Below are 24921 nucleotides of genomic sequence, written 5' to 3'. Positions count from 1 at the left end.
GTCAGAGCAATTCCAGGCACACGTACAGACTAAGCAATAAATTAATTGAAAGCAGCCCTGTGGAGAAAAATTTGGAGGTGTTGGTTGATGAGAAGGTCAACAAGAGTTGGCAATGTGCATTTGCAACCCACAAAGCCAATCATATCCTGGGCTGCTTCAAAAGAAGTGCAGCCAGTAGGCTGAGGGAGGTGATTCTTCCCCTCTATGTTTTCTTCGGAGTATTGTGTCTGGTTCAGGAGCCGCCAGCACAAGAAGGGCAGGGACCACAAGAGGGTCACAAAGGTGATTAGAGGACTGGAAAACTCCTCCCATAAAGACTGAGTAGATTGGTGATATTCAGCCTAGAGAAAAGAAGGCTCTGGGACACCTTATAATGTCCTTCCATTACTTGAAGGGGGCCTACAGGAAAGATGTGGAGGGATTCTTCATTGGGTAGTGTTGTAATAGGACAAGGTGTAATGATTTTAAACTGAAAGGTAGATTTAAATTAGATATAAGGAAGAAGTTCTTCATTTTGAGGGTAGTGATGCTCTGAAACAGGTGACCCAGAGAAATCACAGATGTCTCCTCCCTGGAAGTGTTCAGGGTCAGGTTGAATGGGGCTTTGAGCAACCCAGTCTAGCACAAGGTGTCCCTGCCCATAACAGGAGGGGTTGAAATTATGTAATTTGTAAGGTCCTTTCCAACACAAACCACCCTATGTTTCCATGACACCTCAGCCCAGCCAAGTATTCCAAGAAAATGCAGAAACTTTTCATGGGTGCACTGCAGTTCTTGCTCAGCATACCTGATATGATCTGAGCCTACAGCAGTCTCACTGCCTTTCCACAGTATCTCATCATGCTTAATTTCAAAACAATATAATGAATACAATTTGTGATAAAGTTTCTCCCTCTGAACACAAATCATATGAGGAAAATAACCTTTTCTGCTGTCTAAAGTTAAGGCAGTGCAACAAATAATTCCAGCCCGAAGCACAATAATGTGTTTCTCTTCATTCAAGAGATAGTGCAGGTGTACAGTCTTCCCTAAGCTGTAATTAAAAAACACATCTTCTCTGTCCAGAAAGCCTGAACTCTCCTTGGGCTATCTCCCGGAATGATCCTGTTATCAAAGTGATCAAGAGGGCTATTAAATACAAAATACATACATTCTTCAAGAAGCAAATGCCAAAAGCTGAGTGCTGAATGACTAAACTAAGCTAAGTTCACACCTGATCATTTTTCCTCCTCTTTCTTCCATTTCTTTGCTCCACAGTGGTGACTTGTATAGATGGAGCACATTTTCTTTCCCTAAAACCTATAAAACAGTTCATGTTTTTGTGAAGTATTGAGTCAGAAGTTCCTCAGGTTAAAGAAATAACTAAAATGGGATTTTCATCTTCCTTAGTGGGTTATCTAACATTCAAGCCACTGTATAAAAGCCAGTTAGATGTCATAAGTTAAAGTCACCATAATTACTTAACTGCTTATTAAAGTAAAGCTATCTGTAAAAATTTATCTATACTCAAACTATTTTCAAGTGACTTGGGAATTCTTTCATATAATCAAAACCCGCAACATCCAAATGTGTTCTGGATATCTTCTTAAACAAAATTGTTGATGTCTTAAACTGAAAAATTGCTATTCAAATAAGAACATACCATAGAATATGTAGACATTAGCTAATCGGTGTTATTTCATTATTTTGGAGATAGTTGTAATAAGACTGTTCTTTTTATAGCTGTTAGAGTTCTCAAAATATGAACTGGAAGTGATTTTTTTGGGGATTATTCTGAGCAAAATCTGAACTCAGTGTTCAAACTCTATGGTCTTTTGCACAGCATTACTTTTCACTTTGGGATGGTCAACATACTGCAGAGTATTCAAAGATTTTTGTGTTAGATATTTCCTTGTCCTTCAAAAACATAACAGACTATCTTGAAATAATTTCCCCCTGCCCCCCCCCCCCCCCCCCGATCTTTACATAGCTGAGAAAAGAGACAGAAGAGTACAAAAAATTAATTTATGCCACTGATAGCTACACATAAACATTCACATACTTTATATTAACAGAAATCTGAGGGAAAAACTGAAATCTTAAAGATATTTTTGGAGAAAGAACATAGAAACTTTTAAGAAACCTTGATTCTTCTTAATGCAAATACATTAATAATGAGACCAATGGAAAGGAAAGCAAAATTGCTTTTCTAAGTTGACTATATGATATCATCTTTATAGTTCTCTGATATTTCCACATTGTCATTTCTGACAATGAGAGCTGGTTTGCCTTTGCTTTCTCTCAGCTGAGTGGCAGTGTTCATTTATTTTTAATTCCTCTACTTAAATTTGAATTCTGGCCTAGGAGACAGAGACAGAGAAGTGGCGCTTTGCTCAGTATCTTACTCTCTTACACCTTGTTCTCTGCCAGCTTAAGTATCTGAAGATACATGTACATCCCTAAAAGGAAAATGGTCTAATTTGACAGTGCACCACAAAGAGACCTGTCAGATAAATAAATTGGTGATGGATTTCTAATGTTCTTTTATGTCATAAATTCTTTGCCCTACAGTCTTAAAGCTCTGGAAATAGACCACTGTCAACTAGTGGTCAACTAGTGCCTCCTTTCAGAACTTCTTTGTTTAAATTGGTTATATTTAGTCAGATTAAATAACACACTACACTGAACAAATTCAGAAGAGTTACCAACCAGTAATCTGTTTTCTTCAACACAGGAGTGTTTAAAGAACTTTCCTACAGCACTGTGTGCACAGAATTCCTTGGATTTGAATCAACACAGCTGAAATAAGAGAGAAAGAAAGAGGTTTCTGGCTAGAACTCCAACACAGCAGTATTATTCTGCATCATATGCTGGGATTTTGGGAAGGCTATATTTTATTTCTTTTAATGTGTTTTGTGCGCTGTGTTTGGAATACTTTTTAAGTGCAGAAGAATTATAAAAGTCTACTCTATTTTTTCTCAAACTAACTTTACTTTTTTTACCCTGGGCCATGGGGATATTCCAAACTAAAAAGCAACAGCAGATTCTTACTGGTAGTAGCTTTCACAGATTTAGAGTTTTGTATAGAACAGTCCATTTTTCTCTGATAGTTTGATAACACAGTTCACAAATTCATGGAGTTTTATGCATAGAAGAGTAACTTTGCACAGTTAAATCACTGAATGACTTGGTAGTAAAGAAAATTACACCAGTATAACCTGATTGAGATCTCTAATCAGTAGTGAAAAACTGTTGAGAACTACCTTGCAATCTCTTGGATCTTCATCATGGAAAAAGACTAAGGATAAAAGACTTAAAGGATAACGGAAGGTCCATACTGAAATACACCACTAGCTGCATTTCTCTGAGCAATCTATACTTGAACTTCAGATCAGTGTCCAGTTCTTTGTTGTTACTATTTCCTTTACCTTTTTGAAACCAGGAAACTCTCTCAACTGTGATTTTTTTCTTTGGGGCTTTGTTTGGGTTTTTTGTTTGTTTTCTCCTGTAGATCATTGTTAAATATATTGCTAAGCATAGTAAGAAAACATTCATAACAAATCTCCCATAGTATTACCATTATGGTTTGCATCTGCAGTAAAGTAACACTTAATAAAATAAACATAAACTTTGACTGTTTATCTTCTACTTCTTTTCCATTTTCTTTAGGTACTGTTCCTTTGAAGCCATTAATAGAAATGTTGGTGGATGAATTGTTTGTCTCCTTTCCTATGCTTTTCTGTTTTGCAATCTATTCTGCCTAACAAATAAATAAATCACTAAATATCCTCTGATGTCTTATAGACCTCCAATAGTCCACAGGCCACAAGCTGCAAGACACTGCACTAAAGTACTTAAGAAATGTGTCAATCAATTTCTAACCCATTAGCAATTATCTTTAAGAACTCCCACAGGACCAGAGAAGATGAACGAGTATATGGCTCCTTGCAAAGGAAACATTTGTGACCAGAATACTGTACATATTAATTCTGAATCCTGTAAATATACCAGGGAAAGCACTGAATAATCTGTAAGCACTTATCAGGTAGCAAAGCCATAATGAAATAAGCATATTGCCAGATATTTGCATCAAAGCATATTGCCAGACATTGTCACTCTCTATGAGTTCATAATTGACAGGAACATAGAGTCTTTTTTAAATCCTCTGACAAGCATGATTTCAATAGGAAGGTGCAGTAGAGATAAACATAGGGTGGTTATAGACCAATTAAAAAACAGCTTCAAAAATATTGAGTACTTATTAACAGATTTTGAAGGAAGAATTGAATGTCCTCAAATCCTATACCATTCAATATTTTATTAATAATTAATTTCATCATAAGTGGAATCTTGGAATAAATCAATAAATGTGAGAATGGGAGAGGCAGTGATAGTCTTCCATCATCTCAGGGATCAATAAACAGCACTGAAAGACATCACAAATGATTTCTCAGTTCTCTTTCCTCTTGCAGCAGACTTCAGGAAGCAGAGTGTCAAGTTCTGAGCACAACATGTTATAAAACATACTGAAAATTAGAGACAAAATAGAGAACAGCAAATAAAACTATGAGCTTTAGAAAAATAAGACAGAAAAGGTTGTTTTGTTCATCTGAGGAGCAGTATGCTGAAAATTAACCATTTATGGTCTTAAGTTTTCTTGTTCTATATGTCTTTTGAAGACAGAATGAGAAATAACATCTTAATGTTTGGCAGATCTTTTTGGAGGGACTTTCAATCTAAGAATACAGCTAAACACTAAATGATAGAGGCTGTAAAATTGTCATCAGTAAACTGAAAACAGATTAGAGAGGCACCTGGCTAGGACAATCTAGATGTACTATGTTCTGCCACAGAACAGGAGAAGAGACCACAGGACCTCTGTAAAACATTTTGCCAATCTGTGATTTACATGTTTCACATTTCACTAAGCATTTTTGTTATTATAGAATTATTTCAGTTGGAAAAGACCTCCAAGATCATCAAACCATCAACCTAACACCACAATGGCCATTAAACCATGTCCTGAAGTGTCATGTCTACATGTTTCTTTAACACTTTCAGGGACGGTGACTCTAACACATCCCTTGGAAACCTATTCCAGTGCCTGACCACTCTTTCTGTAAATAAACTTTTCCTAATATCCAATCTAAACCTTTTCCGGCACAGTTTCAGGCTATTTCTTCTCATTCTATCACCTGACATTAGAGAGAAAAGACTGACCCTCAACTCACTGCAAACTCGTTTCAGGCGGTTGTAGAGAGCAATGAGGTCTCCCCTCAGGCTTCTCTTCTACATACTATGAAGTCCCTCTTATTATTTAAGGTGAGTATCTAAAATGGGTTTTTCTGCTTGACCCATATTTATTTAGTTAGGAGAAAAACACAATGTATGCCAGATTGCAGATAGGGGAAATTAGTAAACACTGCTTTTTACAAACTGCATTTAATTTAATCACGTTGCTTAGATATTGCCATAATTTATCACATTTCAATTGAATGCCATTTAAAAGAATGGCTAAGATTTATTGTGAAATTTAACCAGTGTCTACACAAATACATTTTTTTCCTCCATAACTATATAAGATATTATAGTACCCTGGTCTGTTAGAGGGTAGGAGGGCTCTGCAGAGGGACCTTGACAGGCTGGTCAGATGGGCAGAGTCCAATGGCATGAGATTTAACACATCTAAGTGCAGGGGGCCACAACAACCCTATGCAGAGCTACACGCTGGGGACAGAGTGGCTGGAGAGCAGCCAGACAGAAAGGGACCTGGGGGTACTGGTTGACAGTAGGCTGAACATGAGCCAGCAGTGTGCCCAGGCAGCCAGGAGAGCTAATGGCATTCTGGCCTGTATCAGGAATAGTGTAGCCAGCAGGAGCAGGGAAGTCATTCTGCCCCTGTACTCAGCACTGGTTAGGCCACACCTTGAGTACTGTGTCCAGTTCTGGGCCCCTCAGTTTAAGAAAGATGTTGAGATGTTGGCACATGTCCGGAGAAGGGCAACAAAGCTGGTGAGGGGTCTGGAGCACAAGCCCTGTGAGGAGAGGCTGAGGGAGCTGGGGTTGTTTAGCCTGGAGAAGAGGAGGCTTAGGGGAGACCTTATTGCTGTCTACAACTACCTGAAGGGAGGTTGCATCCCGGTGGGGGTTGGTCTCTTCTCCTGGGCATCCAGCAACAGAACGAGAGGACACAGTCTTAAGCTGTGAAAGGGGAAGTTTAGGCTTGATCTTAGAAAAAAATTCCTTACAGAAAGAGTGGTTGCCGGTTGGAAAGGGCTACCCAGGGAGGTGGTGGGGCCAATGTCCCTGGAGGTGTTTAAGAAAAGACTGGATAAGGCACTTAGTGCCATGATTTAGTTGATTTGATAGGGTTGGGTGATCAGTTGGACTTGATGATCTTGGAGGTCTCTTCCAACTTGGTTGATTCTGTGATTCTGTGTGATTCTGTGGTATGGTATACCATATTCCAGTGATCCTGCTCCAGTAGGCATCCAGAAATGCACCGAAGTGCATTTCACTGGCTCTGCAAAGATCTCTGAATAAGTACACTATTTGCAAATAAAGGTCTTTAATCACAAAATCATAGAATTGTGAGGTAGTTCAGACTGGAAGGGACTTCAGATCTTTAGTCCAGCCTCCTGGTTAAATCCATGTGTATTGTTCCCAGTTATCTTCTTGACTTTCATGTATACAAGAAGAGCTGTGAAGAGGTCCAGTTTCTTGACTTCTTGACTCACTTCTGAAGGGTGTTGAGGGTCCTATATGCAGACCTGATCCACTCTTTAGGGAAGTCTGTTGCCTACCTGGGGCAACAGGCAACAGTAAGAAAACTTCCTACCCTGATCTGCCCAACTGACTACTACGCATTGCTGGTTTTCCAAGCAGGCAATGATGAAATTTCAAAAAGAAGTTTGAGATCAATGAAGGAGGACTTCAAAGCCCTGGCATGAATGGTTAAGGGATCAGGAGCACAAGTAGTATTTGCTTCTGTCCCCTCACTAGCTATGCCTAATGATGGAATAAACATGTGTATTGGGTTTGGCCAAGCTGGAGTTAATTCTCCAGTGCTGTGTTTTGCAGCAGCAGTTGATAACATAGCAATGTTTTGGCTACTGTTGAATAAGTACCCAGGCTATGTCTTTTCAATGTTTCCCTGCCCCAAGAGTACATTGAGGGATGGGCAGGATCTTGGGAGGGGACATGGCTGAGCTGGCATACCTGGACTGGCCAAAGAAGTATTCCATGCCATATGACGTCAGCTCAGATATAAGAATGAAGTAAAAGAAGGAAGTGGGGGGATTGGTCCATGGCGTCTATCCTCCCAAGCAACTATCAAGCTTAGAGAGCCCTACTTCCCGAGACCGACCATCGTCCTGCTGATGGGAAGTAGAGACTAACATCTCTCTCTTGCTTCCGCGCGGTCTATTGCTTTTGACTATTATTGTTATTAAATTCGCTTCTATCTTATTATTAGCTTTGGTCAATTTTTTTTTTTCTTCCTCCCCTCTCCCCCTGTCCATTTAAGAGGGGGAGTGATAGAGCGGCTTTGGTGGGCATCTGGCCTCCAGGCCAGGGCCAAACCACCACAACATGATAATACAGCAGATTAATGCCCGGCTGCAGGACTGGTGTCAACAGCAGGATTTTGGTTTCTTTGATCATGGACTACTCTACAAGACACCAGGCCTGCTGACTATAGAAAAAAAATGTTTGTCTCTAAGAGGAAAAAGAGCAGGGCTGATTGATAGGTATTTAAACTCATTTTGAAGGGGGAAGGAGGAAAAGCCAGTCTCACTGAGGACATTCCTGGGACAATTGTGAGGCAGGGTACCAGCTCCATTGCTATCCCAGGGGCTGTAGGGGATAGTGGATTATGCAACACACACAATGGTAACAGATACTCCTCTGCTAAGTCTCTGAAGTGTCTGTGTACCAACGAAAGAAGCATGGGGAATAAGCAGGATGAACTGGAAATCTGGGTGCAGTCACAGGGCTATGACCTTTTTGCAATTACAGATACATGGTGGGACATCTCCTATGACTGGAATGTGGTTGTGGATGACTATGTCCTTTTCAGGAAGGACAGGCTGACAAGGTGAGGTGGTGGAGTTGCTCTCTATGTGAATAAGCAACTGGAATGTGTTGAGCTCAACCCAGGGGGAGATCATAAAAGCATTGAAAGCTTATGGGTAAGAATGAAGGGATGTACAAACATGGATCATACGGTTGTGGAGATTTACTACAGACCACTAACTAGGAAGAAACTGCTGACGAGACCTTCTACAGGCAGCTGGAAGTGGCCTCAAGATCAAGTGCCCTAGTGCTTGTGGGTGACTTCAACCACTCAGATATTAGTTGGAAAGATCACACAGCCAAGCACAAACAGTCCAGAGGTTCCTGCTGTGCACTGATGTCAATTTTCTCCGCAAGCAGCTGAAGAACCAACAAGGAGAAGTGGAATGCTGGACCTGATATTAACAAAGAAGGACTGGTTGTAGATGTCAAGGTTGGGGGTAATCTTGGTTGCAGTGACCAATGACATGTTAGAGTTTAATATCAAGAGAAAAAGAAGCAGGTTGATAAGTAAAATTTCAACCCTGGAATTTAAGAGAGCCAACCTTCCCCTCTTCAAGACTCAACTTAGAAATATGCAGTGACTAGGGCTCGGGAAGGAAGGGAGGCTCAAGAGAGCTGGTAATATTCAAACATCAGCTCCTCCAAACTCAAGAGAAATGTATTCCCTTGAAAAAAAAAAAATCTAGTAAGGCAGAAGACCTGCATGGATAATCATGGAACTCTTAGTAAAACTAAAAAACAAAAAGGAGGTTTACAATACGTAGAAAAGGACTGGTCAGTTGGGAGGATTAGAAAGATAGAGCCAGAGAATGAAGAAATGCAACAAGAAAGGCCAAGACCCTCTTGGAACTGAATCTCACCAGAGGGGTGAAAGAGAACAAAAAGAGTTTTTTCAAATACATCAATGATAAAAGGAAAAGCAGGCAAAAGGTGGGCCCACTGCTGAATGAGAAGGGAGATACAGTAACTGATGATGCAGAGATGGCAGAGTTGATGAATGCCTTCTTTGCCTCAGTCTTCACTCCTGAGACCAGCCCTCAGGAACCTCAGTCTCTAGAAGCAAGGGAGCAGAACTGGAGAGATGTAGACATTCCACTGGTCAGTCAGGACTGGGTTAGAGATCTCTTATACCAACGAAAGACAGACAAATCCATGGGCCCTGATGGGATGCATCCACGAGTGCTGAGAGAGCTAGCTGATATTGTTGCTGAACCTCTCTCCATCATTCCTGAAAAGTCATGGAGAACAGGAGAGGTGTCCCACAACTGGAAGAAAGCAAATGTCACTCCAGCCTTCAAAAAAGGCAAGAAGGAGGATCCAGGCAACTACAGACCAGTCAGTCTTTCCTCTATCCCTGGAAAGATGATGGAGCAGCTTATCCTAGAGGTGATCTCTAATCACATGGAAGATAAGTCATCAGGAGTAACCAACATGGCTTTGCCACTGGGAGGTCCTGTCTAACTCATATGATAGCCTTCTATGAAGTTATGACCAAATGGGTAGATGAGGGAAGAGCAATGGATGTCATATATCTTGACTTCAGTAAAGCTTTTGATACTGTCTCCCATAACATCCTCATAGAAAAGCTCAGGAGATGTGGCATAGATGGCAAGTCAGTGAGGTGGATTGAGAACTGGCTTGACAACAGAATTCAGAGGGTTGTCATCAGTGGCACAGAGTCAGCTTGGAGGCCTGTGGCCAATGGTGTCCCTCAGGGATCAGTACTGGATCCAGTTTTGTTCAATATCTTTATCAACAACCTGGATGAGGGGATTGAGAGTACCCTCAGCAAGTTTGCTGATGATACAAAACTGGGGGGGTTGGCTGACACCCTGTCAGGCTGTGCAGCCATCCAACGTGACCTGGACAGGCTGAGAGCTGGGTGCAGGCAAACCTCATGAAGTTTAATAAGGACAAGTGCAGGGTCCTACATCTGGGGAGAAATAACAACAGGCACCAGGACAGGTTAGGGGCTGCCCTGCTGGAAAGCAGCTCCACAGAGAAAGACCTTGGAGTGCTGGTGGACAGCAAGTGCTCCATGGAACAACAATGAGCTCTTGTGGCCAAGAGAGCCAAGGGGAACCTGGGATATATCAAGAAAGGTATCCAGCAGGTCGAGGGAAGTTCTTCTACCTCTCTACTCTGCCCTAGTGAGACCACACCTGTCCAGTTTTGGGCTCCCCAGTTCAAGAGAGACAGAGAACCGCTAAAGAATCCAAGGGAGAGCCACGAGGACGATTAGGGGACTTGAGCATCTCCCCTATGAAGAGAGGCTGAGAGCGCTGGGGCTATTTAGTCTGGAGAACACTGAGAGGGGATCTCACCAATCTCTATAACTATCTGAGGGGTGGGTGTCAATTGGAGGGGGCCAGGCTCTTTTTGGTGGTTCAGTGATGAGACAATGAATAATGGGTTCAAACTTGAACATAGAAGGTTTCACCTCAACATGAGTAAAATCTTTACAATGAGGGTGACAGAGCACTGGAACAGGCAACCCAGGGGGTTGTGGACTCTCCTTCCCTGGAGACTTTCAAAACCCACCTGGATGTGTTCCTGTGCGGACTACCCTAAGTGGTTCAGGGAGGTGGTTTTGACCCCATCCCTGGAGATGTTTAAGGCCAAGCTGGATGAGGATCTGGCCAGCTTGATCTAGTGTGAGGTCTCCCTGCCCATGGCAGAGGGGTTGGAACAAGATGATCCTTGTGGTCCCTTCCAACCCTGACTGATTCTATGATTCTATGATTCTAAGGGATCATGCTCTGGCAGGGAGGTTGGACCTGATGCCTTCCAGCCTCTGATACACTGTGATACTGTGATACTGTGATGCTGTGATACTGTGACTTTTCCGGTGAACAAACTGGGGCTGTGTGGCCTGTAGCTCCATGGTTTTTTCCTCCTGCTCTTTGGTTGTTTTAGAGAGGGGTACAGTAATGGAATTTCTCCAGCCACCAGTGTCCTGGCATGATCTTAACAACATTTTAAAAATTATGAAAGTGACTCAATAAAGTACTAGACAAAGGAACTATATTTCACCAGCTTATAAGATGGGATTCAGCTCCAGATGAAGTCTTATATGTTTGTTTATCAACAGTGTCTATATACAAACTAGATATTTAAGGTTCTCTTCTAGAAGCACTTTAAATTTGACTCACTCCTTAGATGCAATTGACAGTTTTGCCTAATTCTTCAGTTACTACAATGGAAGTTTAGCTACTTAGTTCAGAAGTAGAAACTTGTATATAAAAACAAATCCTTACAAGTCTTCATTGGAAATGGCATTCTACTGCTGATGTCAGTGAAAGTCAACAGAGGAATCAGAGTGTCGCAGTGAGTCTTCCTTAAGATAATTAAGGTCAACTTGAGTAAAACAATTGTTGTAAAAATAATTAGGTTTTTATTGATTAGAACATATCTATCCTACATTTCATTGCTTAAAAGCATAATTTCAACTCTACTGCCAGGCATGAAAAATGGAGCTCTCACCACTCAAATACAGACACCTTAAATCTCAAATTTTATTACTAATAATGATGTATCTTTCATTGTGTCAGATATATCTTTAGTAATTATCCTCTGCCTCTTAGTGTCTTGCTTGACAATTTAGTATGGGGCTTTCCTTTCCTATCTACATAAATCAGGAGAAATTTCAACACTATTTCCCATATTCAGTCATAATCTCTATACAATATGAATTTTATATAATTTTTGCTATATCTTCACTGTTAAAGTAATATTTAATTGAAAAAAAAGAAAAAAGAAAAAAGTTTTATTTTATAGCTGGGAAAACCTCAGCACATGGACCTCTATGAGCTTAGTGATACATGAACAGAACAGAAGCTGCTCTGTCACTCTCTCCAAACTTATAATTGAATTCATTGAGAAGGATAGGGAATTGTGAAATCATAACATATATAATCGAGTAAATAAATTTGCCAAGGGCATAAAAACTAACAACAAATCCTTTATTCTGAGGATCTGGAAGTCTACTAGGAGGAGTTTAAGGTCAAAAAAGGAGCAACTAATAAAATGAGTATTCAGATAAGAAAAGCAGTAGAAAAATGATTTAGCTTTTTGATTAGTGCTCGCAGTTTACAAACAGAATTTTATAGAGATTTTCATTTGAAACTTTCTCCACTGGGGCTGTGTTTGAAATTGAACTGCTAGCAAAACTTGTGAGGAAAAAAAAAAAAAAACAAAAAAAAAATCAATATCCAGCTGCTACTGGTATTTGTTAAGTTTTTTGTTTTTGTTTTTGTTTTTAAAATCTTTATTAAAACCATATTAGTACTATGGGACTGGAAGAAAGCAAAGCCAACACTGATTTTTACCAATGAGATCCATGAGGAATCCTTAAAGGTATGGACGATTAGTCTTACGTATGTAGCTACCCTATTAGTATAAAAATGTGAAATTAATTAGTGTGAAATTCAAGGAAACAGTCTTTCCACTCTTTGTAAAGAGATATCATACTCTATAAACTCATTAGTTTCTTTGTGGAGTCAACACAGAAACATGAGAGACATACTTTACTCAGATTTACAAAAGGTATTTGACAGGCTTTTTCACTAGGTCTTCTCCAAGAAAGTAAAAAGTCCATTGCATGGAAACATGCCTCTTCAAAAAGAGAGAAACAAAAGTAGAAGGTAATGGTCTGTTTTCTTCATTACTAATGAAGAAATGTCCTGTGGAGAACGACATCTGGGCTGGTGCCTTCGCTGTTCATAAACACTCCAGAAAAAAGGGAGTATGAAGTGATACTGAATGTCCACATAGAACTATTAAATACATATATATGTAAAGGAACACCCTTATGGAAAAAAAATACTCAAAATTTTCTGTATACAATAATGGCTCTAAGTGAGCAATTAGTACTTGGGAAAGAGATCTTGACGTGCCATAAGCAGGTGTGTGGAAACATCAGCTCAGTGACTGTTTGCACAAACACATTAAGACTTACTCGTTTTTTTTGAAGATATCCTGTTCCACTATGCAAATCCATCCACCCACCGACATCTTGAATAATTTAGAGATATCTGACTCCCCTATTAAGGAAAGAGTCTAGTAGTTTTTGAGGGAAAATGCACAGAAAAAAGCAACAGACAGTAAGGAATCATTCCCCATGCAAGGAACCAATAAAGAAAAGACAGTCTTCAATTTGCTAAGTTGATTCAGGGAGATGCAACAGATGCAAAACCATAAATGACATGGAGATTATGAATGGGGAAAGATTTGTCACTGGCTCTTCAAATATAAATGTTAGGGAGCATCAGATTAAATTGAGACAGGAGCTCTCTAGCACAAGTTACTTTGAATGTCAATAGGCACTAAAGGCTTCTGAAAGCAACTTTAAACTCATGGAGAAATTCATAGGAAAATAACCCATTGAGGGTGATTCCAAACTAAGATACACCACCTTGGTCATAAAGTTCATGATCTGTAAATTTCTAGGAGCATATTTGAGTTTGTTCCAGCAAAAACCCATTCTTCTTTTCCTTATACTTTCACCTACATACCTATTATTAGTCATTATCACAGATCAGGTACTGGATTTGACAAGCTTTTGATTTGACGACTCTTTCAATACTTCTAACAGTTTGTGTATTTTTAAACATGATTTCCAACAGTTCAGATTCCCCCACTTGTCTATCAATTCCCTAAAACAAAACATAAAATTGCTACTACTGAAATTTTTAGGTGACACTACAGAATATTTAAATAAAAATAGAAAGATTATTTAAAGCTACTGACTTTGACAGATTTACAAGCAGGGGGAAAAAAATATAAGGAACTCCTAAATGATAACAATCTGTATTTCAGAATAACGTTTGAATAAATTCCTTGTCATTACTAGTCCTTGTGAGAAGACACAGGATTGTTTAAAAAAAAAAAGTACTTGATGAGATATCTTGGTCTCTACATGTAGGTGGTCAAACAGCGTACTCTTAAAATGCTTGGATCAATGAGTAATTAGCTTATTCTACACCCTCTGAATTTGGGGTCATGGCTCTGAGACTTATCACAGTCTAGAATCAAGAAGAGTCTACTGAATTGTTCCCATAATTTTCTCTGGTTTTTATGTCATTCCTGTTGCAATGAGACTGAACACACAGATAATGAAAAAATACTTCTGCCTTCAGCCTGGGCACTTTAAACAGAATTTTTTACATTTCAGCACCCTCACTGATTTGTAGATCCTTTGCTTTTCCCCTTATCAGTTGGTTTATCAAAAATTGTTTTTTTTTACCAAAAGATTTGGGAATCACACTGAATTTGTTTTTACAGTATTTACCTCTTTTTAAATAAATTGTAGAATCATAGAATGCATTGGGTCAGTAGAGACCCTTGAAGGTCATCAGGTCCAATGCCCCTGCAGTGAGCAAGGGGTCTCACAGTGCAACTCATCATAACTGTCTATTAACCTCCATACCTGAAATAGCATTATTCTATCATGATTACGCTTTTGATTTTATGTTTTACTACTCTTCTTATCTGTTTTCTTAAGTGGTAAATTCAACTGTGCCCCTGATGTGCTTTTCTTCTTGAGCTTACTAAAAGACCAGCTGGCCAGCAGATCGAGAGATGTGATTCTCTCCCTCTACTTCGCTCAGGTGAGACCCCACCTAGAGTACTGCGTCCAGTTCTGGAGCCCCTATTACAAGGGGGATATGGACATGCTGGAACGTGTCCAGAGAAGGGACACCAGGATGATCAGAGGGCTGGAGCACCTCTCCTGTGAGGACAGACTGAAAGAGTTGGGACTGTTCGGTCTGGAGAAAAGAAGGCTCCAAGGTGATCTTATTGTGGCCTTCCAGTATCAGAAGGGGGCTTACAAGAAAGCTGGGGAGGCACTTTTTAGGCTATCATGTAGTGACAGGACTAGGGGGAATGGAATAAAGCTGGTCAGGCTGGACGTGAGGAGGAAGTTCTTCCCCATGAGAGTGGTGAGAGCCTGGAATGGGTTGTCCAGGGAGGTGGTGGAGGCCCCATCCCTGGAGGTGTTTAAGGCCAGGCTGGATGAGCCTCTGGCCAGCCTGATGTAGCGTGAGGTGTCCCTGCCCATGGCAGGGGGAGTAGATGATCCTTGTGGTCCCTACCAACCTTGACTGATTCTATGATTCTGTGAAGAACCTGAGATGTCAGATAGTTTCTGCTGCTACTTTACTACTTTATCTGAATCCTATACTAATAAATTATTTGGAACACTTCCACATTTGTTTTGTTGTTGTTTTGCATTGAAAACTGCTTTGATCTTTCCAGTATGTTTACCCTGCCATCTTTCTGTTTTCTCCCATGAAATGTACATGCTCTCTTTAGCATTCACTTAATATCACAAAAGACTCTAAAAAGGTTCAGGGTCAGTTGCTATGAAAATCAGCCTGTAAAGGAGATTTCACGCAAAGAGAAGACACAGAAGGACTGGATTTATTGGTGTTACATCCTTGGCATGGACTAAACCTTTATGAGACTGTATTCAAGTGGGAGTGAAATTACTTGTTGTGACTACAATGTGCCATGGCTGCAACATTTAAAAAGGGATATTAGTATGCCAGATACTTTTGCCATGCAAATGTAGCTTATGATGAAAATGTTAATCAGTATAAAATTGAGCCTTATTTTGAAAGGAAACACCTTTTGAAAAGTGATGTATGCTACTGATTTTTGTCAACCTTCTTTCTAATGAATGTTTTCTACTCTTAGTCTCTATGTAAACTGCTTTTCGATTATATATATGTATTTATAATAAGCTGAAGCTTGGAGCACACTTTCCTGCTGCACTCATCATACTGAAATTAAGAGTGATATTAATCCTTATACACACGAATAAGTCATCATCTGAGGTAAAAAATAAATTTCCAGTCTTAGTATTATACTAGTACTTTATAATCAAGAACACTAGTGAATTGGTTCCTTTGTTGGAAACATCCATTCTAAGCTTTGCTAGGTACAAAAAGAGCATAAAGGATAGTGAGACAGCTCTTACAGTCACTATACCATTGATCATCAAGTATAAATAGCTGTTCAGCTGCTTTTCTTTGAATTCACATTATATGCCTTTTTTCAGTATAAAAGTAAAAATATAATAAATTGAGGCTTACTACAATGAAAATTAACTGGCCAAAATATTGTGGTTTGCTATGTCTTTTGTGCATGGAGGATATAAACTGCTGTTAATACCATTAGCTTTCCTTATGCAAGAGTTAAAATGGATATAAAAGATGCAAGACAATAAAGGAACAAACACATGATTTTCAAATAACATAGCATGTAATCTCCAAGAAATCATTCTGAAAACCATAATTCATGTATGACCTCTTGCTGTCTGATTTACAGTACCACCATAACTCCTTGTAAAGTGCCTGCCAGCTTTGTCAAGGAAAAGAATAAATCTAGAAGTACAAGTTTTAAAACAATACATTATTTCCTTTCCTTTTTCTAGAGGAGAGGAAAAGTCAGCAACAGTATTTCAGCTGATAAGGTCTTTTCAGTTGCACAACATGTTTATGTGATAAATATTTGGTTTGTGTGGAAGAAATAACGACTGACCAAAACATAAACCAGAATGTAAAATTGCAACTCCACTTTGTAGAAATGGAAAATCTGTAAGAGTGACAAGCTGAAGGTATCTCAGTGTCCATTGTATTAAAATCTTTCTCTTGTCTGCAGGAAGAATTTGCCATGTGGAACTATAAACAATTTTCTTCGTGCTCCTGTATGCATAGAAATACAGCTAATTAACATTCTTGGATTTGATTGTAAAAACATCTATAAGCATAAAAGCTTTCTGCAAAAATGAATCTAAACTGAAAATTTAGGAAAAGACTTGCACAGCTCTGTGATCCCAACAGATCTTATTCTTAGATATAAAAATCCCCTGAATCTGTTTGAGTGGTTGGTAGGAGAGAGTTGGATAAATCCTATGCACAGGCCAGAGTTTACTTAGTTCACTTCTTATCAGGCTGCAATATTTTCCTTGATTTCAGTGACAACTTCTAACTTGCCACTTCCTTAATTCAAGCTCATCCTTAGGCAAGCCCTTAAATAAATATTCTGCTAAGAACGAGCTTTACAGAAAAAAAAAAAAACCAGTCTGTATCTTATCTCAGTCAGAAAAGTTTCATGAATTGTAGATTATGTTCCTGATAGAAAAGCAATAGTAAATAGATAGCAATGGAACATTGGCATAGCAGTGGATGATTTCTTCATATTTGATCCTGATCTCTTTACTCATGCTATTCATAGCCATTCATATAAACTAAATTTTGTCGCTCTCTTGGTAGATACTTTTAATTCACCATCAAAATTAGAATAAGGCATTAGATCTCTTAAATTCAGTAACCATGAACTGGGACTCAGAGATTGTATTTCACATAAGTTAAAATAAAATTACAGGAGGAGTTCTGGCTGAATGCAAATTTGATGATGACATGACAGAAATTTCTGTACTATTTGACATGATTATATAAAGCAACCAATTTCCACTTAACTGGACTGATTCGAAGTCATAGACTAAAACACTGAAAACTTGCCCTCAAGACTGTCAAATTTTCTTCAAGAACCTCTGTCTTTATAATGGCACAGGCATAATGGGTAGTTTACAGAAATACCACAGTATTTGAAAGATCAACATAAATTTAATTTGAACTTTCTTCCATTCATAAAAATTAGCAATGACAAAATTTGTAGGGAAAACTGAGTAAAGCAATTACAAAAATATGCACTTGTAAGAAGGTCCAGCTTCATGGGTCTACACTTACAGAATCATAGAGTCATAGAATCAGTCAGGGTTGGAAGGGACCACAAGGTTCATCCAGTTCCAACCCCCTGTCATGGGCAGGGACACCTCACACTACATCAGGCTGGCCAGAGCCTCATCCAGTCTGGCCTTAAACACCTCCAGGGATGGGGCCTCAACCACCTCCCTGGACAAGCCATTCCAGGTTCTCACCACTCTCATGGTGAGGAACTTCTTCCTCACGTCCAGGCTCAATCTCCCCACTTCCAGCTTAATTCCATTCCCCCTAGTCCTGTCACTACCTGATAGCCTAAAAAGTCCCTCCCCAGCTTTCTTGTAAGCCCCCTTCATCTTAACAATTTCACCACCATAATAATGCAGGTTGCATTCCAGTGGAATGCTGTTCCCTTAAGTTGTTTTCTTTTGTGGGGAATATTCTTGGAGATTTTTCCTCAGCAGCAATACCCTAAGCAGAATACACAAATACCTGCTATCCAATGTCTATATCAGTGATCAGTGAAAGAGCTGACTCATCATCTTGAATTTTTTCTATTGCCTTTTCCCCTGTTTCCTCACAAAACAGTACAATTTCTGTCCTTAAAAAAAGACAAGAAGTCACCCTCTCCAATGGAAAGCAGAATGAGTTAAATCTGTGTCACTTGGAGCCTATTCAAGCATGAATTTAATCTCTTTGGAGATTGTGAAATACTGTTTCTATAAAGTAAGTTTTAGTTAAATAAGGCAGAGTGACAGTGAAGAATGAAGCCTGTCCTGCAGCCTGTGCACAGAATGGCATACTTAGAAAACAGGTCTCTCTTTGCTATAAACCACCTCAACTTCACTTTGATTCTTGAAACTGTATCATGAGGTTTCTTCCTGAAACTGCCTTTCAAAAATTTACTTAACCTTGTGTAATAGGTTTTAGTCGCTAGGTTCATTGACTCTCTGACTGGAGTCTGTTACTCACAGAACATTTGTATAGAAGGAACATCAACAGCTTTATCTATGGCACCATGCCAGTGTACTTGGTTTTCATCTATTTCTTCCAAACTTAAAAAAAAAAAAGCAATACACTGCATCAGAAACAATTTCATGGAATAACATGCACACAAAGACCTCAGAAATGATCGATTCATTTCATCGAATTAAGTCATTATTTACTTCCTGTGCCCATGTATTTATTATTTATGTGCAGGGGTGTGTGAAAAGGAAAATGAAAAGGAAATGAAGGAACAGAACTTAGGAAAAGGCAGGAGATGCAGGTGAAGAAACATTTCTGATGATTTCCCAGTCATGCTAATGGAAACTAGAAGCCTCTGCGGGAGAAGAGACTTTCCGCCCATCGGTGTCTTCCCTTGGCAGGGTGGTCCCACGGTGCTGGATTGTGTCCAGAGAGGGTTACAAAGATGGTGAATGGTCTAGAGAACAAGTCTGTTGAGGAGTGACTGAGGGAACTGGGAGTTTTTCAGCCTAGAGAAGAGGAGGCTTAGGAGAGACCTCATTGCTCTCTACAACTCCCTGAAAGAAGGTTGTAGTGAGGTGAGTATTGGTTTCTTTTCCCTGTTACCAGGTGATAGAATTAGAGAAAACGGACTGAAAATACACCAGGGGGGAGATTTAGATTGGGTATTAGGAAAAATTTCTTTACTAAAAGAGTGGTCAGGCATTGGAATATGTTGCCTGGGGCAGTGGTGGAGTCACCATCCCTGAAGGTATTCAAAAAACATGTAGACATGACACTTCCAAACATGGTTTAATGGCCCTGGTAGTCTTAGGATGGTGGTTGGACTTGATCTTAGAGGCTTTTTCCAAACAAAACAATTCTATGGCTCTATGAGTAAGGCAAATGGTGCAGCCTGTGCATATAGTACCCTCCATCAGCAGGCACAGTGTAGTCCAGTAGCTAAGCTATATCTTAATCAAAGGAAAAGAACTCAAACATTCTGATAATAAAGTAAGAAGTCAACACTCAGAGGTAAAGGTGGTAGAAGCTTCAAGTCTGCTGCCAGCACAAGAACCTCAGTTCCTTTCAGCTGTATCATGAACCCTGACCCTTCAACAGCTTTTTGACCTGCCAGCAGGTAGTCCAGAATTTCATATGGCACCCTGGATTTGTAATGTGTCTCAGGGTACATTTTCTCAGCAAAATCTGTGCCTTTTTCCTCTCTAAAACAACCTTCAAATTCCTCAATAAATAAAGCCTTACAAATATGACAAAGAAGCCTTATTGCATTGCAAATTCAATTTGACTAGTTACTACTACTGGTAACAGCTAAAAGGCATGTAAAATACTACCGATGGCATTTCTGTTTGAAGAAAAGTAAAAAGTAAACACACAAAACCCTTTAAATATTCACAAAGTACTCTTGAACATTTTAAGGCTCACTGAAGCAGAAAAAAGGTCTTCTTTCTGTTGTTGAAATGTAGATTGCCCATTCAGATAGCAACAACACTACTGGATGGTTTATATGGTCAATAATATGAAAGTTAATATAATATGTGTTTATATATAATATATATTTATATAATATATGTTTATACTAAACATCTCTAAAATAAGAGATGGATATGTAGACTAATCAGTGAGCAACCAGAGTTACTCATTAAAAAAATGTGATGAAACACTTACTTAAGAGGAGAAAAAAATACAAAATTAATTCTAAATTCCTAATCCACTATGTTTAGATGTGCTCCTCAAAGGTATGTCTAGGAAAATGAGGAAATGAAAAGATATATCAAATTTTAACTGGAGATTCTGAAGCCCAGTCTCAGTATTGAAAAAGGTAATATATTTTAGGAAAAGACCTTCCCTTGGTGTAAATTTGACAATTTCTTGCAACTGAGTTAGAAGAATGCAAAAAAAGAAGAATCTCTTGATAATGTCTCTTGATAGATTATTTAGATGTACACAAAAATCTCATTTATCTCTATTTATGATAATTTAGTGATAGGAAAGGCAAAGCTGCAAAATTTCATGATGTATTTGGTATTAAACCAAAGACTTCTGATAAAGTGTTAGTAAAATGCATATTTTAGACTGTTCTAGTCTACTTGGGAAATATTTGTTGACATTACCCATTTTAGTTGAAATGTCACCTTCTTCCCTCATTCATGTCATCCCTGTAGATCCAACAACAGCATGCTATTTTTTTCAATCTTTCTTAGGTAATCCTTAATTGTGAATTTCTTCTTGCATCCTATGGGCTCTTCAAGACAGGGTGGGTTTTGTGCACCCAGGAAACCAAACACGTATTTGTTTAATATCTACTGAGATGTTTCTCCAGCTATTTGTGTATTTTGCATAAGACATGTTTTCTGAAGAATCCAAAATTAAAATTCAGTAAATAAACAGGGACTAAATTATCCTTGAGTATGAATAAAAGATCTATGCTTTTGTTCCCTCTCTATGTTCTTACATTAATTAAAGTATCTGGTAATATCTTTATGTTCTTCTGACACTTTGATTGTCTTTTATATATATATATATCTCAGTGCAAAATATCACCCTGTGCTCCATTAATGAGGATGCTGGGGCTGGAACTGTCAAAAATACAGGAACTCTTTTCCTCGTTCTTTTATTAAATGTATCATAATCCAGACAGCCTGACACTGTTTATTTAAGTACTGCAGGCTCCAGCTTCAGCATGCCTTAGATCTCCTGAAGCTGCACTTTGTATACAAGAGCTGAAAACTGTGCTACTGAAGTTGACTTAAAAGCAGCCTATTCAAATGTTTCTCCTGATAGCTGATGTTTCAACAGCCACAAGGAATAAGCAAAGAAAACAAAAATATGAATGGAAAATTAAACCAATTTCCTATATCTAGACCAGTACAGTTTTAAGTGGTTCATCTAGGAGTCATTAGATTGCCATTAGAATGGAAACAATCGCAGTACTTTACCACTGCAATAGTTTGTCTATTGTGAGGGTGAATTTGCAAATGTCCTAAATGTCTTGGCTTTTACTTTACTTGCAGTGACTGATTGTCCTCACTGATTCAGATCATAACCAATTTGGCTGCCTCAGACATCGAATGTTTTAAGTCATTCACTGTGCTTTTATCTTCAGATGCAATAGCAGCTGCAACAAGTAAGTTATGGGAGTTTTTATATATATGAACAATAGACATAGATGTAAATATTGCTGGGTTAGTGTCTTCTATCTTCTTTAAAGAATAAAAAAAGCACTAAGTATCAATAATAGTGTACTAAAACTCAATGTATGAACAGCCTTCATAAGGCAAGATTTTTTTTTTTCTCAACAGTCAGAAGTTTATTGTTATTCTTCTCACCAAGTGCTACTCTCTTATTGAGAAAAACTCTTTTGTAACAATACCATGACAAAGCTAAACATCTCTTTATATCCATCCAACTGATATTGTCTGTGAGTGAGGGTTTTTAGGTAATAATGTGCAAAAACCCATTATCACTTGTACAATTGAGTCTCCAGTTAAACCAAAGACCTACTTATATATTGGATAGAAAATATGCTAGAGGATGCTGCTATAAAGATATTGGGTTTTGACTAGTTCATGAGATTTCCAGGATCAGTCTTAATAAGTGTTAACAATAATTTTGTTAGAAGGAAAGGTTTTCCCTTAAAATTTGATGATTTTTTTTTTAACATTCCAGATCATGCTCAGGTGATTACAGCCTCCACTAATAGAAATTTCAGCTGTTACTTCCAACTGATAGGGTATCAACCACTAATCTTAACTTGAAGGCAGAATTGCAGTTTCCAGCAAGAAATTTTCTTACAGCAAACCCACAAAAAAGTCCACGCAACTGATATTCCTAACCAGATCTTGAAGTAGAGAGTTACTCATTAAAAAACCAGCAAAATCAAACAAAAGCAACAGAAGGGTAAATACTACATTTATTTTCTTATATCAAATAATATTCTCAATAGTTAATCAGAGAAACTGAAATCTTAAACAATTATTTTGTCATATTACATTAATTTTCAATATGAAAGAAGTAAAGGTAAAAAATGTTAATTGGTGTACACATTAGTCAATCATGAAAGTTTCAAAATGACATAAATGATATTTTTATCAGGTTTTTCTGGTGGTTTGGGAGAATTGTTTTAGGTTTTTTTGTTGTTGCTGGGTTTTTTTGGTGTTGTTTTTTGTTTGAGTTTTTTGTGGGGTTTTGAGGTTTTGTTTTTTAATTAATATGACCTATCATCATTTCATTTAGCTTGCTTATTTTCAGACTTGCCAGTTCTGGCTTCTTTCATTGTAATTATTGGGTTTTCTTTTACATTTTTACATTATATTGAAAGTATTCTTCTGTATTAACCAGAATGGGATGATTGAATGTTCACTATTACAGAATTATTTTTTCTCCATGCTCTGCCCACTCAGACTACTTATAGCCAATAAACTCATGGCAATCATTTGCCCTCTGGAACCAAAACAAGGAAATTTAACACCCCAGACTGAGAAAAAAAATATGTGAAAAAAGTTCACTTAGTTCAGTTGTCATTTACAGAATTTTATGTTCCTTTCTAAACCTTTATATTCATGATTTTTATACAAATCTTTAGCACTGTGATTTTGCTACGCCTCAATCATGGAGTTTCACACTGAGAAAGTTGGAAGTGGAGCTGATGGAGGATTTTGGTTAATGTAATGTTCTGAACTAGCTGAACAGCCCAGAGAAGCTGAAGACCTATTAAAACTGAATAGGCATCCCCATGTGTCCACTCCATTCATGGCCATCAGCTGTCCAGACTTTTGTGCAAGAAGCTGCATAGAGAGACCAGAGCATCCTGATAAAGAACTTAGGAGAATTTCTGTAGCAAACTTCGGGATTTGAAATCTTGTTGGATTGTAACAAGTGAAAAATGATGATGAGGTGTTTTGGGAGATTTTTGTATGTTCTTCAAAGTGCCATGCAACAAGAAAAGCTCTTCTGATTTGGCTGGCATTTTTTTCTGAAATCGGTAAAGATAAAACTTGTACCTACTTAATACCTTGCAAAATCCAGCAATATGCCTCTTAACCTGACTATACATCCCTGTAACTAAACTCCATACAGAGAGAGAAGAAGGTGATGTAAGGTTTAAATAATTTCCTTTTTTTTTTTTTTTTAATGTTTTCCAAAGCTCTAGAGGACATTTTAGTCCTAGCAGAATTCTGAGCTTTTGTTGAAGAAGCTTACCAGTGAGAAATGGTCAGATCAGCCCATTTCACATTATTTTTATTAATAGCTTCTTCTTACTTTGGTAGGGCATCATTATTTATCTTTGTCAATGACCATGACATACAACTAGTCTCATAGGCACCAAACAGATAAGCTGAAGGCTAAAGGTTCAGCTCCAGAGGGAGCAGAAAATCAACATGAGTGATGCAGATGGCTTATTCATGGTGCTAATTATCTTTTGTAAAAGATATCAGTGAAGGCAAAATGGAAACTAAAGCAAGAATAATTTAAACAGAATCTTACATTTGTCTTCTTTTAAGAAAAGTGACCTTTTTGTTTGCATCAGGGCCTAGAGTAACAACAGTACTTAGTAGCATGCTGATTATAGCACATTATGATTCTACATACTCTCTTGTTCTGACCAGTCTCTGTCCAGATCATTTTGGATCTTTGATAGTAGCACAGAACAGGAGTGATGCACAGGACTTTCTGTGTCTGTAGAACTGTCATGGAAGGTTAATTACACCCTCTTAAGGGTGTGCTGTATTACTTCTGGGTTCCTCTTTGGCAGCTGTTATTAAATGAATAAAAATGGGTCAGGCTTTAACAGAAGTTGTCACGAGCACATTTTGGAATCAACTACAGCATTTGATAATGGATCTGGTCCCTGACATTGAGTTCCATAGATGACTCCTAACTCCTATACGCTAAAAAGTATCTTAATATAGTATTGACTAAATTGTTGTTTGGTTTATGTGTGGTAAGCGTTAGAGTGTTCTTGGACAAAAACCAGCTGTTTGGTCTGTATTTGGTAAACACTTCCGAGTGACTATACTATCATATAATCCTTGGCTCTGTATGGTGTTGTAAAGAGACTTATCATCATGTTCTGTAATTGGAACTGAACTGATTTTTATGTCTCTGCAGGATGCAAAGTATGCTTTCATTTCTGCAAAATTTTATACTAATTGGGGCTTAAAATTGGGAC

Source organism: Indicator indicator, chromosome 1 (genome assembly GCF_027791375.1).
Source record: "Indicator indicator isolate 239-I01 chromosome 1, UM_Iind_1.1, whole genome shotgun sequence".
NCBI classification, from domain to species: Eukaryota; Metazoa; Chordata; class Aves; order Piciformes; family Indicatoridae; genus Indicator; species Indicator indicator.
The sequence above is the reverse complement of the archived record's forward strand: the minus strand, read 5'-3'. Positions refer to the sequence as shown.